Genomic DNA, 15706 nt, shown 5'->3' with positions numbered 1-15706 from the left:
TCTGCACAGTGTAAGAAACACTCTGAAATGGTGACTTTCTGTGAATAAATGCATACAGTACAAGAAACTTTTCGAAATGGCTGTACTTTGACTGCACTTTGCAGTGTAACTGTATTTTGCACACAGTAAACTCTTTGAAATAATTGCACCGTAATAAAACACACACTCTCCAAACACTCGAATAATTCTAGCTATGCTTTGAATGGCTTCACTCAAAGTGAAATAGTAGTTTATGCCCAAACACGGTCTTTTACTAAAAAGCATGCAGCCTCCTTGCTCTTTAAGCTTAATTTTGCCCTTTTATTGTACTCATTATAACCTTTAACCTCTTATCATGCTCATTATATTTTTTTTGTGTTCGTTTTGCTTTAAACATGCTCGTTATGTAAACCAAAGTAATTCTGAGCCCTGTATGATTATCTCTACCGGTTTTATAAAATATCATGGTTTCAAACATATCATGTAATTAATAATGTGGTTTGCACCCTTTGTTTGCTTAATAATACATTTTTAGTGCTATTTGTTTAATTAATAATGTGTTTTGTGCCTTATTAAGACGCTGTTTCATTTTCTTTGCCAAATAAATAATTTGTGCAGTTTTCTTTACCTTTAGCTCATTTCTGGCCCTTTTTCATTTGTCTGAGCTCTGCTTCAGTCAGCCTGCTTAGTCTGCCTTCACCTTCAACTCCGCACCTCATGACCTGAAGAAGTAGCTTTACTAATCCTGGTTCTGACACCATGTTGTTCGTCTGGTCAGGATAAAACAGACGCACATTTGTGGGCTCTATTCAATCAGCTTTATTACACACAAACATCAGAAATGAGGCTTTGTAACTTAAACGTAGATACATTTATAAACAGACTGACTACCAAACTCATACATGTAAACACTGGCTGTTCACTCAAAATGGCACTGCTGTCTGCACGTGCTCTGTATTTATATGCACATGCTACATCTGGAAATGTTTCTTAAAGGTCCATACTCAGTTGGGAGACTGGTGTAATGGTTAAGGAACTTACCTTAGAAGCACAAGGTGCAGAGTTTGAATCTTACATGGGGTAATTGACTAGGCTTAAAAAAACAGCCTATGAGGGCAGTTAGCCTAGTACTAAGCTATGATGTATCTAGACAACAGAACTGTAACTTCAGCAGCCCAAACACATCAAATCTATGATATTTCTTGTTTGAGCATGTGCCCCATTATAGTGTTTGTCAATGGATGTGTGTGTGTTTCTGATGGGCATCATCAGCCATGGTTCGAGTGCATACCTTGTATCACCCAGTAATGACCTTGTGGAATATCCCCCCTAGAAAACCTCTGGTAGAGTTGATAGTTGTGCAAAATTTGGGAGTTGTGGTAATTCCTGGGGTTTCCAGCACACACATTCAAGATGATTCTCTTAATGTTACACATGACTTGACAGTAGAGTGGAAAACCTTTCTGTTTATACACACTCTTTTCTGTCCCCTGGGTTTATACACACTCTTTTCTGTCCCCTTGGTGGTACTTTGATCTCAAAGTATGTACAGCCTATGGCACCCAGGACTTCTGGGAAGTTTGCTATGGGGTAGAAATTCTGAATAACTATAGGTGTATCCTCAGGTGTATGGGGAAAATGTATGTAGTCACTGGCATGTTGTAGAATAGCATTCAGGAATTGATGCAGGATCCCAGATGCTGATACCTGTGACACCTCCAGCATATCCCCTGTTGGTGTCTGGAAGGTTCCTGTAGCTAATATTCTAAGTGCTACACATACCTTAGTATCCACAGGTATTGGCTACCCTCTGTTTGCCCTTGCTGTCAGTTGAGGACAACAGAGGTTGCAGAATTTGTGTAGTGTGTCTCTATCCACCCTTTAGCACTCTACTATTTTCACCTCATGCAGACCATGAAAAGTTAAATGGGGTCTAAATACCCTTCTCCTTCTTGGCCGAGGTCTATTACCAGCAGCAGCAGCAGTGTAGGCTTGGGCCTGCTGCACAAACACATGCAAAAGTGCACGAGCAGACCCTTATACTGTTTCCATGTAGAGTAGCTTCCGTGGCTGCATTCCAACAGGTTTTGGAATTTGAGGCCAAAATCTGCACTGAGTGTACATGATTGCTTTATAGCTTGTTGAATAGCTGTTCCATCTTGGATCAGTTGATTAGCATACACTTTAGCTGCTTATGTTGTAATTAGCACACTTACTGAATACAAATCAGCCATGATGCATACACAGTTTTAACACTTTATTGGCTTTATTGAATCCACACTAATATCTTTCTTGATCTTATAGTTCATTATAGGATTACAGCACAGTTGCTCACAAATTCACTTGTGTCAGCATGGATGTCTGAAAATCTCATATATCTGTTATATTTCTGTACTATTTTCTTCAATTCCTGGGGTCATAATTATTCTTATAGCTACAGAGTTCAGGAAATCTCTTTGTAACCATATAGTCCAAAGAAAAGATTTATATTTTGTATTACTGCTTAAAATACTAATGAGTTAATAACAAATTAATGAACATATGCTACAAATCATTAGGCAGTGGAAGGATCTTTCCTATATATTATATGAGCTCCCAGCCTCTGATTGTTATGTTTCATATTGGGGCACATGGACACTAATTGTACCCCCCACACATAAACAGCTGTGCTTAGCTTATGCATAACATCTCTGTACTACAGACATTCTTAGTATATTTAAACTCAAATCCAGTCATATCATATTCCGTGCATCTAAATGTAGTGCATAGTTTATATGAGCCATGAATTTTGAATAAATCCGTATTTTTTTCTTTCTTGTTGTATCTTTCAGCTTTTCCCGGTTAGGGGTCGCCACAGCGGAACTCCAGCCCGCTAATGATTGGCAGCAGATTTTTACGTATCGAGTTGCCAGCCCTGGCATACAACCTTCAACTAAGGTACACCCATTCACGCATGTCTCCACACAGTAGACGCTTTAGCTGAGAATCGAAAAGGGCAACATCTTACTGTGAGGCGACAATGCTACCGCAGCACCACCACCTTTTTTTCTTTCTACAGAATTAAAATTTCATTCAAAAGCCTGCACATGCATTTTGATTTATTCCTCTAGACATGAGTATTAGCTGACAAAGAAATATTTTGAGGATGGTCCCCGAATCCCATAACAAACCATTTATACCACAAGTGCTTTGAAGTTACTGCTTGCCTTCTCCTACAGTGGTATTTCAAGTGTTATTTTACAAAATGTCCACCAAGAAATAAATTCACTTGTCTACCTGTTCCCTCAAGCCCTGAGCAACTGAGTGCTTGGAGAGGGACCATGTAATTCAGGTAGTTTTTAGTGCAGTGGCTTCTTCATAAGCATGTTAATAGGTGATTCCTAAATAGCAATCCTAGGGAGCCTTTTTACACATTGCCATCCTTTCCCAATAGTAAGAATAAAACCCTGCACCTTGTACAGTAAATTCTCAGTTAACCGCATCTCAAGCAACCAGAACAAAAAAAAAAATTAAAGAAATCCAGTACAATTTTCATGTGTTGCACTTTCTGCCCCCCCCCCCCCACGCAGAAACATACCTTACGTTTTTTAGAGTTTTGGAGTTTTAAAAAGGAAGATATAGGTTCATAGGTTCATAGGTTCATACTAGACTATCTGCTATAGGGCATTTATAAGCCTAGCCAGAGTGTGTTTGGTTTTCGCCACCCATTTTAAATTAATTTTGCTATGCCCTTTTTCGAGGTTAGTATACTGTGCCTCTGTCTAACAGTGACATAGAAGTGATACCCAAGGTAAACCTACGATCTCCCATCCACTCGTCACGATTCCTCTTGAAGAGAGTCAATGAGGGACTCTGCCTAACCTGGACTGGGATTTTATTCCAGAATGAAGGGAGCCTCTGGGTTATGAATCGGTCCTCCAGCATGTCCTATTTATTTCAGTGCTGAGGTTCAAGTCTCTCGAGCGCATTGCTCGATGGGATTTGGATTTTCTGAGGTGCAGCATGTCCATTAATTCCGGGTTGGACATGGCTTTATACGTCAGGCACAGATTGCCTCTGAGCAGGCGGTATGCCACTGAGTAGAGTTGGAGTTTCTTTAACCGGGCAGCATATGGCATCTGTTTGAGCCCTTTGATCCTCTTGGTGAGGTACTTTTGGGGTCTTTCCAGTTGCTGCAGGTGTCTGGTAAGGTACATCCCAAAAGGGGCATTGTACTTAATTATGGGCCTGATGAGGGATGAGTAAAGAGGCACAATGACCTCCCCTGATCTAGATGTGAATCCCTTCATGATTAGGTGGGCTATATAAAATGTTTTTCTAACCACTTTGGCCACGTGGTTGTCAAATGAGAGATTGCTATCAACTTGGGTCCCCAGGTCCCTAATTACTTCTTCTGTACTTAATGGATTACCACCTATGTGGTAATTTGTGGGCACTTTGTTTTTGCCAAAGGGATGACTATACACTTTTGGCGATAGCTTGAGGCCATGGCTCTGGCACCAGTTGTCTGTTTCTATGAGGCCCTTTGGAGGATGCTTGTGTCGGCTGGAGAGTCGATTATGGCACCCAGTTTGCAGTCATCTGCAAACTTGGTCAGCCACAGTCCTTCCGTGTTGGCCTGTACCTCCGAGAAATATATACCAAACAAGAGAGGTCCCAGGACTGAGCCTTGTGGGATGCCACTTGTAACTGGTTTGGAGTCTGACATGGCTCCAGCAATTCTAACCATGTGGGTTCTGTCCTTGAGCCAGTTTGCAACCCATCTAGTGACATAGGGATTTATATTTAAGCTGGTGAGCTTATCTATAATGCCTGAGTGGGGTATTGTATCGAAGGCTTTTGCGAAGTCCAGGTAGGCTGTGTGGACCACCTTCCCCTCGTCAATGGCCTTGGTGACTGTTTCAAAGAAATCAACCAGGTTTAAGAGGCAGGATCTGCCCTTAACAAAGCCGAACTGGGTAGGATCCAGTGTCTGTAGGTCCCCAATATCTTTATTTATGAGGTCCATGATGATCCTTTCCATAGCTTTGCAGACCAAGCTAGTCAGGCTTATGGGGTGATAGTTTCCAGGATCCGTTGAGGTACCAATATGAATACATTCCCTCTCTCCCAACCTAAGAACAAGTCAAACCAAACAAATAGTATAGGGTACAGTATTAGACAATCCCAAAAACAATGGAGCTGTAGCGAAGTAGGTATATTCCAAAACAGTAGATTTATTTCCAAAACGTTGTTATCAGATTAGCGCTTTCACTCCTACAGCTTCATCAGATCATGATGATCTGATGAAGATCTATGAGTGAAAGCACTAATCTGATCACAACGTTTTGGAAATAAATCTACTATTTTGGAATATACCTGCTTCGCTACAGCTCCATTATTTTTGGGATTGTCTATTTGTCGTATATTTTGGAATTGGGGCGTTTATCTGGTGTTTTGGCAGTGACATTGTTTTTATTTATAGGGTACAGTATTAGTCAGGCCTATTTTTAATAATAACTCTCAATCAACCAGAAACTACAGTTATCTGGCATCTACCAATCCCCATGGGTGCCGGTTAACCGAGAGTTTACTATACCTATAAAGATTTTAAATATTATGCCAATCGCCCAACCCTTAGTGTAGAAGTACAAATAACTCTGCACACAAAAGGTTGAGGGATTTTCTCAGTGATACTTTTAGTATAATGAACTTATATGGGAACTTAACAGCAAAATGTCCTCTGTTTAAAGTAGTTTATCATATTACAGTGTGATCTTTACATAATGCAAATCCTCCTTAGTTTTCATTGTATACACATAGAGAGTGCAAAATGATATTTGCCAAGAGCAACTGCTCTCAGGGTGCAACTTTTTATTTTTGCTTGATATGTAAGAAATGCATTACTGTTTTGGAATAGGTATACAACAGGTAGTTATGCAGGAAGACCAAAGATGATTGTGATGAATGGGGAGAGGAGCTGAGGGACTGTCTATATAGGCAGATGGGTCTATGTCTGAAGCTTGAGTTTTGAGAAACTCTTAATTCATATTGTTGAGATGATATGATCGAGTTTCTGAAAACTCACACTTAAAAAAAATAAAAGTCATCCTTTTTTCTGTGTTTTTGCAGGACGGCAAGCCCCCTTGCATCCCCACACCTCCTGTATATTATGTTTACCAAGTCTGAGATCACACAACAGTGGGGAAAAGGGCAAATTCCCCGATCCACACTGCACCACATTCTCCATTCAAAACCTTCAAGTTTTCAGAAACTCAATTGCATCATTTCGACAATATGAATTTCGGGTTTCTGAAAACCCGAGCTTCTGGTAGGGACCCAGGCAGATAGATAGACAGATAGACTGAGAGACAGACAGATAGATACAGATAGATAAATAGAGTGGTAGAAAGATAAAAATTTATTTATTATTTGTTAACTGGGAAATTACAACTTAGAACAAAGCCAATTTTCAGTGGAGGCCCAGGTGAAATGTTCCAGACACGTCTTTATAACATGGGAGGAAACTGGAGCACCTGGAGAAAACTCACACAAATGTAGAGAAGACATGCAGACACTGCACAGAAGGCACTCCAGCTGAGAATCGAACCAGAGAACCTCTTGCTGTGAGGTAACAACGCTACCCCTGTAGCGCTGCACTGTCCGAATAGGCAGAAAAATAAAAAGACTGATTTTGCTGATTTATGGAAAGAGATCACACACTACCTGATCTAGGTATACTGCAGCGAGACTAAAGCATGCTTTAGCATAAAGAGATTAGTATGCACATAGACAAGTACAAAGATCATGAGTGATGTGAAATTATACAACGGCTGTGCCTTAAAATCACCGAATATAAATCAATCCTTTACTATGAAGATCGGTTCATATTTGGGCTGCTCTACTGGCATACAGGAATAAAGGCTTGACTATGGTCAAGCCGACCCAAGTTTGATTAGCAACTCAGGTGACTGATGGAGCAGCAAGGAGGGAGGGCTGGTCTTGCCCATCCAGGGGGAAGGGTGCTTATTGGTGATGCTCCCTAAGGGGAGGTGTGGTCTAAACAGGAAAGTTGCCCTACTATATAATCTATGAGCACAGGGGATGGAGGGAAAGTAGGTAGGGCTTATAAAATAGAAAAAAACACCAGACTGAAGCACAAACAGCTGAGCCCCCAAGAAACCTTTAAGATCCATGACTGGACCCAGTAACACTGGAGAGGGGTGGTAGGAAGATGGCTGGTTGACCCATTGTGGATGTGGAGCACTCGGGTCTAGTTCAGTAAAAATGAGGTCTGAGGGGACCAGAAAAAGAGTCTGGCTTCATATTTCTCCCTGTGTATGTAGGGTTTTAAGGATGTAGCAAGTTTTTAAAATGAACAGTTTAGGGAACCACTGTAAGCTTCACCTTCCACTCAGTTCACTCCAGCTGTACGTTGCTGGATAATATAAACTGTTGGGAAGCATTCCTCAAGCCCCTTACTATATCAGACTCCCCTTTTACATGCATGCTACTTTATGAGATTCATTTTAATTTTTCATTTTAGCATGGCTCTCATGGACTGTCATAGTCTTAGCATTAACTGTACACTAGATTTTCTAAAAAAAAGTCTACAAAGTGTAGTAGACATGTGCAAACACACACACAAACACACACACACACACACACACACACACACACACACACACACACACACACACACACACACACACACACACACACACACACACACACACACACACACACACACACAAGCATGTAAGACCACCACTCAGTAATATTCACTATGAGGATGACACCTGATCTACCATTTAACCCGGCTATCCTTAGACATTATTCATTGGCAAATCTATTGCAGCTAGTTGATGACCTAATGAAATGGAAGCACCCCTCCCGATGACACAGTGTCACACAATGCTGCATTCACACACGGTTTCTGTGCTCTCCTAAATGCTTCCATTGAGATATCAGTATCTATCAGACACAAATATAATGTTAAATGCAGGAATAAACCTCTATGGTGAAATCATAGAATAAACAAAGTATACAATAAATGGAAGAAACTTTTTGTTCATTAGAATAAACAAAACACCCCAACTTATAAAAGTGAACTCAGAAAGATAAAGTTAGAAACAAAATCAAATCTTCAAGTGATATGTATGAACTAAAATTTGCCACCTCCATAAAGGAGGTCTGAAACCTTAGAAGCAATACCAAGCTTTACATTGATCTAATACATAACAACAGCAGTGTATACTTATACCGAGATGACACAGCCAACGTATTACTTGTACCGATATGACACAGCCAGCATATTAGCTGCTAACTTTACAGTTTTAACTCTGTACCCTTATTTCTTCCACTTTAATCCACATATTTGCATGCTCAGATGCCATCCTCAGGTCACACCTGAGCAAGCAGTGAGGGCACTCTCCAGGGTTGTAGCGCTAGCATCTTTGATCTAAACAAATGCCTTAAACTGCTTTCTTATCAGCACCAAACACAGCCTTTTAGAATTGAATCTAAGTTTTCTCTGTCTCATCCTCTGAAATGGATTTGTGCCTGAGATGTGGCGAACTGCAGTAGTCACCCACTTCATAAGGATGGACCCACCACTGGCCAGGAAGCTATACTATGATAAGCCAGACCTCTTTTAAAGCAATGAAGCACATCATTATGCAACTTATTAACAAGGACGTCAGCACTACAGTACCTTGACCCAAATCAGTTTTGGTTCATTAAAGGTCAGTCCTACCTTCTCAACTTAGTGGGGTTCTTTGAAAAAGTCATGGATACATTGGATGATGTAAATCAGTGCTCACTGCTTATTACCTCGACCTGGCAAAGTCCTTCAACACTATCCCACGTTCTAGCATTAATGACCAGCTAATTAAACTAAGTGCAAATCCTTATGTTACCCACTGGATAGCAAACTTCTTTACTAGCAGAACCAAGTCTATTACTATAGAGGACACTATCTGACCAAAAAGGGTCACTGTTAATGATATCCCTCAAGGATTAGTCTTTGGCCCACTTTTCTGTGATATTCACTTCTCTAATATCAGGTGCAGTATCAGGGGCCTGCAGCTGACCAAGTCTGCAGATGACTGAAAACTTGAAGCTATCATACACTTTGAAGTTTACTGCCAGATTCTCCAAGAAGGTCTAATACATATAAATAAACGGTATCAGGGCCATGACCATAAGCTAAATGGCCATAAATGTAGTATTGTAGTATTTGGCAAGCATGGACACCCTTGCACCTACCACATGGATAGCACTCGTTTGAAAAATGAAATGCAATTAGGGGCCCTGGTACTTTTATTGACAGTGAACTATTCTTTGACCACCATGTAGCAATCATCAGAAATCCTTTTATCTAGTCAGACTGATTACCAGGAGTATATATTCTAGGTCAAGGTAAGTTAACTTCCCTTTTGATTCATCGCTTACTAGACTAATATTAAAATGCAGTATAATACCCTTTTCAGTATGTGGCTGTCTAAATATATGATTTAGCTTGAAAGACCAGAGCATTTCCTCACAAAAAACAAGGTTATATATTCTATAGTGTACACTGACCACCTGAACTTAGCATTGTGTTTTCCTTTGTAGACTTTTGAGGAGGGACCTTTGTATCATCAATAGATCCTCAAAAGATCAAATCTTATGTTATCTTCCTACACATCCACAATACAAGGTATACCTCAAACACTTAACTGAAGGCCCTCAACTTCTACTGCAACATAAAAAAGACAGCTATTGAAATAGCTATCAAAGGACCCCCCTTTTATGGAATAGACTTTCATAGGTTCATAGGTAGGTACTAGGCTATTGGCCCAAGAGCCTATGTAAGCCTAGCCAGCAAGGTTCCCTGGCTTATACCACCCAAGAAAGTTATTTTCCTGTGCTACTGTCGAGCAGAGACACAGAAGTGATCTCCTGGGTGTATTTCCTATTTCCCATCCATTCATCAAGATTTTTCTTGAAGCGTGCTAATGAAGAACTTTGCTTGACATAGATGGGTAGCCTGTTCCAGAGTATGGGAAGTCTCTGGGACAGGAATCTATCCCTCCAGCATGTCCTGTTTATTGTGGTGACAAGGTTTAGGTCCCTAGAGCATGTAGCTCAGAGGGATTGGGATTTCTTTAGGTGTAGCATGTCCAACAGCTCTACGTTTGACATAGCTTTATATGTTAGGCAGAGATCACCTCGGAGTAGGCGATATGCTATGGAGTAAAGCTGGAGTTTTTTGAGGCAGTCAGTGTAGGGCATTTGTTTGAGTTAAATAATCCTCTTTGTGAGGTACTTCTGTGGGCTTTCCAGCTGCTGCAGATGTTTTGTGAGGTACATTCCAAAAGGGACGTTGTACTCTATAATGGGTCTAATGAGTGTCGAGTAGAGAGGAACAATGACCTCTTTTTTCCTGGATGAGAACCCTTTTATGATGAGGTGCGCCACGTAGAAGGACTTCTTGACTACTGTGGCAATGTGACTATCAAAGGAGAGACTACTGTCCACCTGGGTCCCAAGGTCTCATCACACATCCGGTGTTAAGTAGATTGTTGCCTATGTGGTAGCTCATGGGTACAGAGTTTTTACCAAAGGGGATGACACTGCACGTTTTGGCATTGAGCTTGAGGCCATGTGTCTGACACCAGGCATCTGTCTCAGCGAGGCTCTTCTGTAGGATGTCCACATCATTTGGGGACTTGACTATGGCTCCTAGTTTGCAGTCATCTGCGAACTTCATTAACCAGAGGCCTTCTGTGCTAGCCTGTACTTCAGAGAAGTAGATACCTAACAGAATAGGTCCCAGGATGGAACCCTGTGGTACTCCACTTGTTACTGCTTTGAGGTCACATTTGGAGTCTGCAACTTTTACAGTGTGGGTTCTGTCAGTGAGCCAGTTGGCAACCCATCTTGTGACATAAGGATTTATACCTAGTTTAGTGAGTTTAGCTATAATTCCAGAATGGGGTATGGTGTTGAAAACCGTGGCAAGGACAAGATAGGCTGTGTGAACCACCTTACCCTTATCTACGGCTTTGATGACTGCCTCAAAGAAGTCGGTCAGGTTCAGGAGGCATGATCTTTCTTTCACAAACCCTAGCTGGGTGGGATCCAGAGTTTGGAGGTTACCAATGTCTTTGTTAATGAGTTCCATGATGATACATTCCATGGCCATGCAGACCAGGCTCGTCAGGCTAATAGGTCGATAGTTCCTGGGATCAGCGGTGGCTCCCCCTTTGTGGAGTGGGATAACTGTTGCTGTGCACCATTCAGTGGGCACAAAGCAAGGCTATTATTGAACATGGTGCTTAAGTGGGGAACCAGTTTGTTCTGAAGTTCATGTAAAAGGCAGCCTGGGATGTTGTCCAGTCCCATGGATGCTGTGTTTTTGGCTTTAGAGAGTGCAGCTTTTACCTGCGTAGTTGTGATTACAGGGTTTCTTTAAATGAAAAACAAAGCAACTACCTAAACTTCTTCAAAAAGAGACTGAAAGAATGAATGCAAAACCATAAATTCACCACAGTCTGGCTCTTTAAACCTTCAATGAAAAGGGTAAAAATTTTGTATTTGCTACTTCTTGTTTTAAGGTATTGGTGAATTGGGATGTTGAGGCTAGGATACAAATAATCTAGGTGATCATCAGCCACGTATGAACGTAGGAACTTAGGAATGTACACAGATACACAGACATGCAGACACACACACACACACACAAATACACTCATTCACTCACACACACACACACACACACACACACACACACACACACACACACACACACACACATACACACACACATATATACATGCAACGTTTTTAGTAAATTTGAAGGAGGGTGCTGACAAGACTTTTAACAATCCTTGGAATGATTTACATATTGATTTACATTGTAGATCCTTCAGGTTCAGAGGTAACTACTAACATCCTGTTCAGGAGACCATTAAAGACCCTAGACCAAACCACCAGTTAACCCAAAACCCTGGCTAGTAAACTGACCTCCTCAAAGTCACAAAGTAAGCAAATGACAACATAGCAACCCAATTCAACAAATACTTTACTGAAACTATACATGCCTTAGCTGCCTCACAAAAAAACCTCCAATAATTCTAACAGCCCTATCCATCTCTCACCACAACACAGCTTCAACCACAAAATGACCCCAGTCAATTCTCACTACATCCCGTATCCATCACTACAATAAAAAGATTACTAAAAAAACTTAAACTTCCACATTTACTGCAGAAAACTTCCCAGCAGTTTCTAAAAATTGCAGCAGAAGCAAAAGCATAACTAGTAACCATAGTAACCATACTCAGTAGTAACCATAGTAACCATACTCATTAACAGATCAATATCAGAAAACACAGTCCCATCCATCTGGAAGATCTCCCACATCATTCCACTACACAAGGGGGGAAATTCCACCGAGTTCAACAACTATCACCCTATAGCTATTCTGTCTCAACTGTCCATACTCTTAGAGAGACTCATACATATCTAACTCATGGATTTCCTACACACACAGACACACACACACGCTCCTATCAAACACCCAACATGGCTTTCGACCCCATCACAGCACAACAACAGCCCTCGTGGCCTTTATCAGTATGGTCAATAGTCATAGAAATAATGGCCAATATGTATCTGCCATAATCTTAGACTTATCTAAAGCCTTCAATATGGTGGATCACAATAAACTCATTGACGTCCTCTCCAGACTTTACCTTAATAGCTCATCTCTTTTCTGGTTCCAAAGTTACCTTTCAGGATGACAGCAAGCCATCCTGGGGCAGCAACAACTTTCCTCACTCCTCCCAGTCTCTATAGGAGTGCCACATGGCTCTATCTTTGGCCCCCTACTTTTCTCTCTTCACCAACCAGCTCCATACCACCACACTTTATGCATCAGTTACACAATACGCAGAGGACTCAACTCTGATATGTTCAGCCTCCTCCCTGCATGACCTGCATACCATAACCCAAGATTTTTTCTTGTCTGTGGAAAATTGGCTCACTGATTCCCAACTTAAACTGAATCCCAACAAAACTAAACTACTCTTCTACCCAACCAGAACTTCCTCCACCCCCAGTCCTTTATGATCCATTCCAAAACGCAAACTGCCATACTTCCAACCACATATACCAAACTGTTGGGAGTGGAAATCGGCAATAACCTAAGATTTGATATCCACATCGCTCAAGTCATGACAAAGGTCCAAAAAAACTAGGTCTGTTATACAGGAATAAGTCATTATTAACTACCAGTACTAAAGCTACTATTGCCCGTACTCACCTCCTCTCAACCCTCCTATATGCTTCCCCTGTACTAACCAACCTCCACAAAGCTGACCTCTCCAAATTAAATTCTTGTTACAATAAAATAGCCAAATTTGCCACAGACGTCCCATACAAAACTCACCACTGAATATCACTTAAACTTAAATGGTTAGAACTTCCCCAGCTAATTCACTTCACCCAACTAACATTTGCCTTTAAACTACTACAGAAACCAGATAATGTCCCAGCTCTCCAAAATCTTCTAAGACAATACACCTCCTCTAGATCCTTTCACTCAAATAGCAAACTCCTCTTTGATGTCACAAAAGCCAGTAACTCAGCTGGGAAATCACCCTTCTCGTATTATACTTCTAAAACTTGGAACAACCTCCCATCTACTATAACTGATAGTAACTCTATGACACAGTTCAAAATCCTACAAAAATCACATTTAATTGACACTTGGCTTTACCCATGTAACTATCCTGGCTAACCCTACTCTTAGCACTACTAACCAAATACTACTATTCAGCTTCATTAACCAAAGTCTACTCAGATATTGTCCACTATTGTACCTACACGCAAACATTCATACATTAAAATAACTCCTGCTCTCTTCATCCATCTGAACCATGCAGAATCATGCAATAGTAAAACTTCCCCACCTCTAGACAATAGTATGTTTCCAGCATTTAGCTCTGTACATATGCATTGTGAATGTCTCCAAGTATTTTTATTTATACTAGCCACTAAACTATTTCTCCTATGTATCTCACCATGCATACATTCTTCCATTAATAACAATCTGCTGGCTCTATTGTAACTAACAGCTTTTATTACCTGTATAAAAATGTGCTTCTCTTTGCTACGATAATTGTATAAACTGTATGTGCTTACTGTACTATGTAAGACAGAAAGGAGACTGAATAGAAGGATTTATGAGCATTTGTACAGTATCACAAAGAAAGACAAAAACAACGCACTTTACAAACATTAATATGAACCCTGAACATTCCTTCCGTTTTGGTATTTTAGAAGTGGTCAGCAAAAACATTAGGGGTGGTGATTGGACTAACAAAAGTGCTTAGAGCAGAAGATGGCAGCTCAATTTGAATGCCACTGAAGCTCCTGGCATCAACAACCATACAAGTATTAAACCTGAATTAAAGTGTAGGGCTTCTAAACTTTAAAATTTGTGTTTCATTCCTTAAATTTTATAGCTTTTTTAAATGGTTTATAATTGTAGTCTTTTTAAAAACAGGGTATGTCTGTTTACTGTTTCAATGTTTTTATAGGTGGGCATTTCCACTTTAAGAATTGATTATCAGTGATTAACTAGGATGATAACTAGGATGATCTCTTGTATAAAAGTGAGGAAAAGTTAACTATAGTGTTCTGATGAAATCTTATGACGAAAGCGCTTGACCTTTTACTTGGATTGTATTTTTGGTCCTTTACTTGGAGTGTATTTTGGCTTTGAGCCCTTGTGTTTTCACATTAAAATGCTGATTTCAATTTGGGTTGTAGGATCATTGGCTACAGAGTGTTTGTTTTTATTTTTATTGGTGGCATTTATCACTCTTACACCCTTGTTTTTTCCTGTATTATGTAATTCTTACTACTTATAATTGGAGTTTTTCTCCCTGGGCCTCCAATGAAAAAGGACCTGTGTCCAGTTGGACTTTCCCGGTAAGCAAATGTTAAATAAACATAAATAAATAAATAAATGATGGCTAACATAATTGAACCCTGTATCACAGGAAGTAGCTTATTAACAGCTCATTTGATGATTGGGATTTCTTTAAGTGGAGCATGTCCAGTAGCTCTGGGTTTGACATAGCTTTGTATGTTAGGCAGACATTGCCTATGAGTAGGCGATATGCGATGGAGTAAAGCTGGAGTTTTTTGAGACAGTATGCATAGGGCATCTGTTTGAGGCCGGTAATCCTCTTTGTGAGGTATTTCTGCAGACTTTCCAGTTGTTGTAGATATCTTGTGAGGTACATAAAAGGGGCATTGTACTCTATAATGGGTCTAATGAGTGATGAGTAGAGGGGAACAATGACCTCTTTTTTCCTGGATGAGAAACCTTTTGTGATGAGGTGTGCCACGTAGAAGGATTTCTGACTACTGTGGTGATGTGATTATCAAAGGAGAGACTACTGTCCACCTGTGTCCCAAGGTCTCTTATCACACTTTCAGTGTTAAGTAGACTACCACCTACATGGTAGTTCATGGGTACAGAGTTTTTACCAAAAGGGATGACAATGCACTTTTTGGCATTGAGATTGAGGCCATGGCTTTGACACCAGGCATCTGTCTCAGTGAGGCCATTTTGTAGGATGTCCACATTGTTAGGAGTTTTAATTATGGCTCCTAGCTTGCAGTCATCTGTGAACTTCGTTAGCCAAAGACCTTCTGTGTTAGCCTGTATTTCAGAGAAGTAGATACCAAA

The sequence above is a fragment of the Protopterus annectens genome, chromosome 1.part1 (assembly GCF_019279795.1).
Source record: "Protopterus annectens isolate FY-2018-M chromosome 1.part1, PAN1.0, whole genome shotgun sequence".
Classification (NCBI taxonomy): domain Eukaryota; kingdom Metazoa; phylum Chordata; order Ceratodontiformes; family Protopteridae; genus Protopterus; species Protopterus annectens.
The sequence above is the reverse complement of the archived record's forward strand: the minus strand, read 5'-3'. Positions refer to the sequence as shown.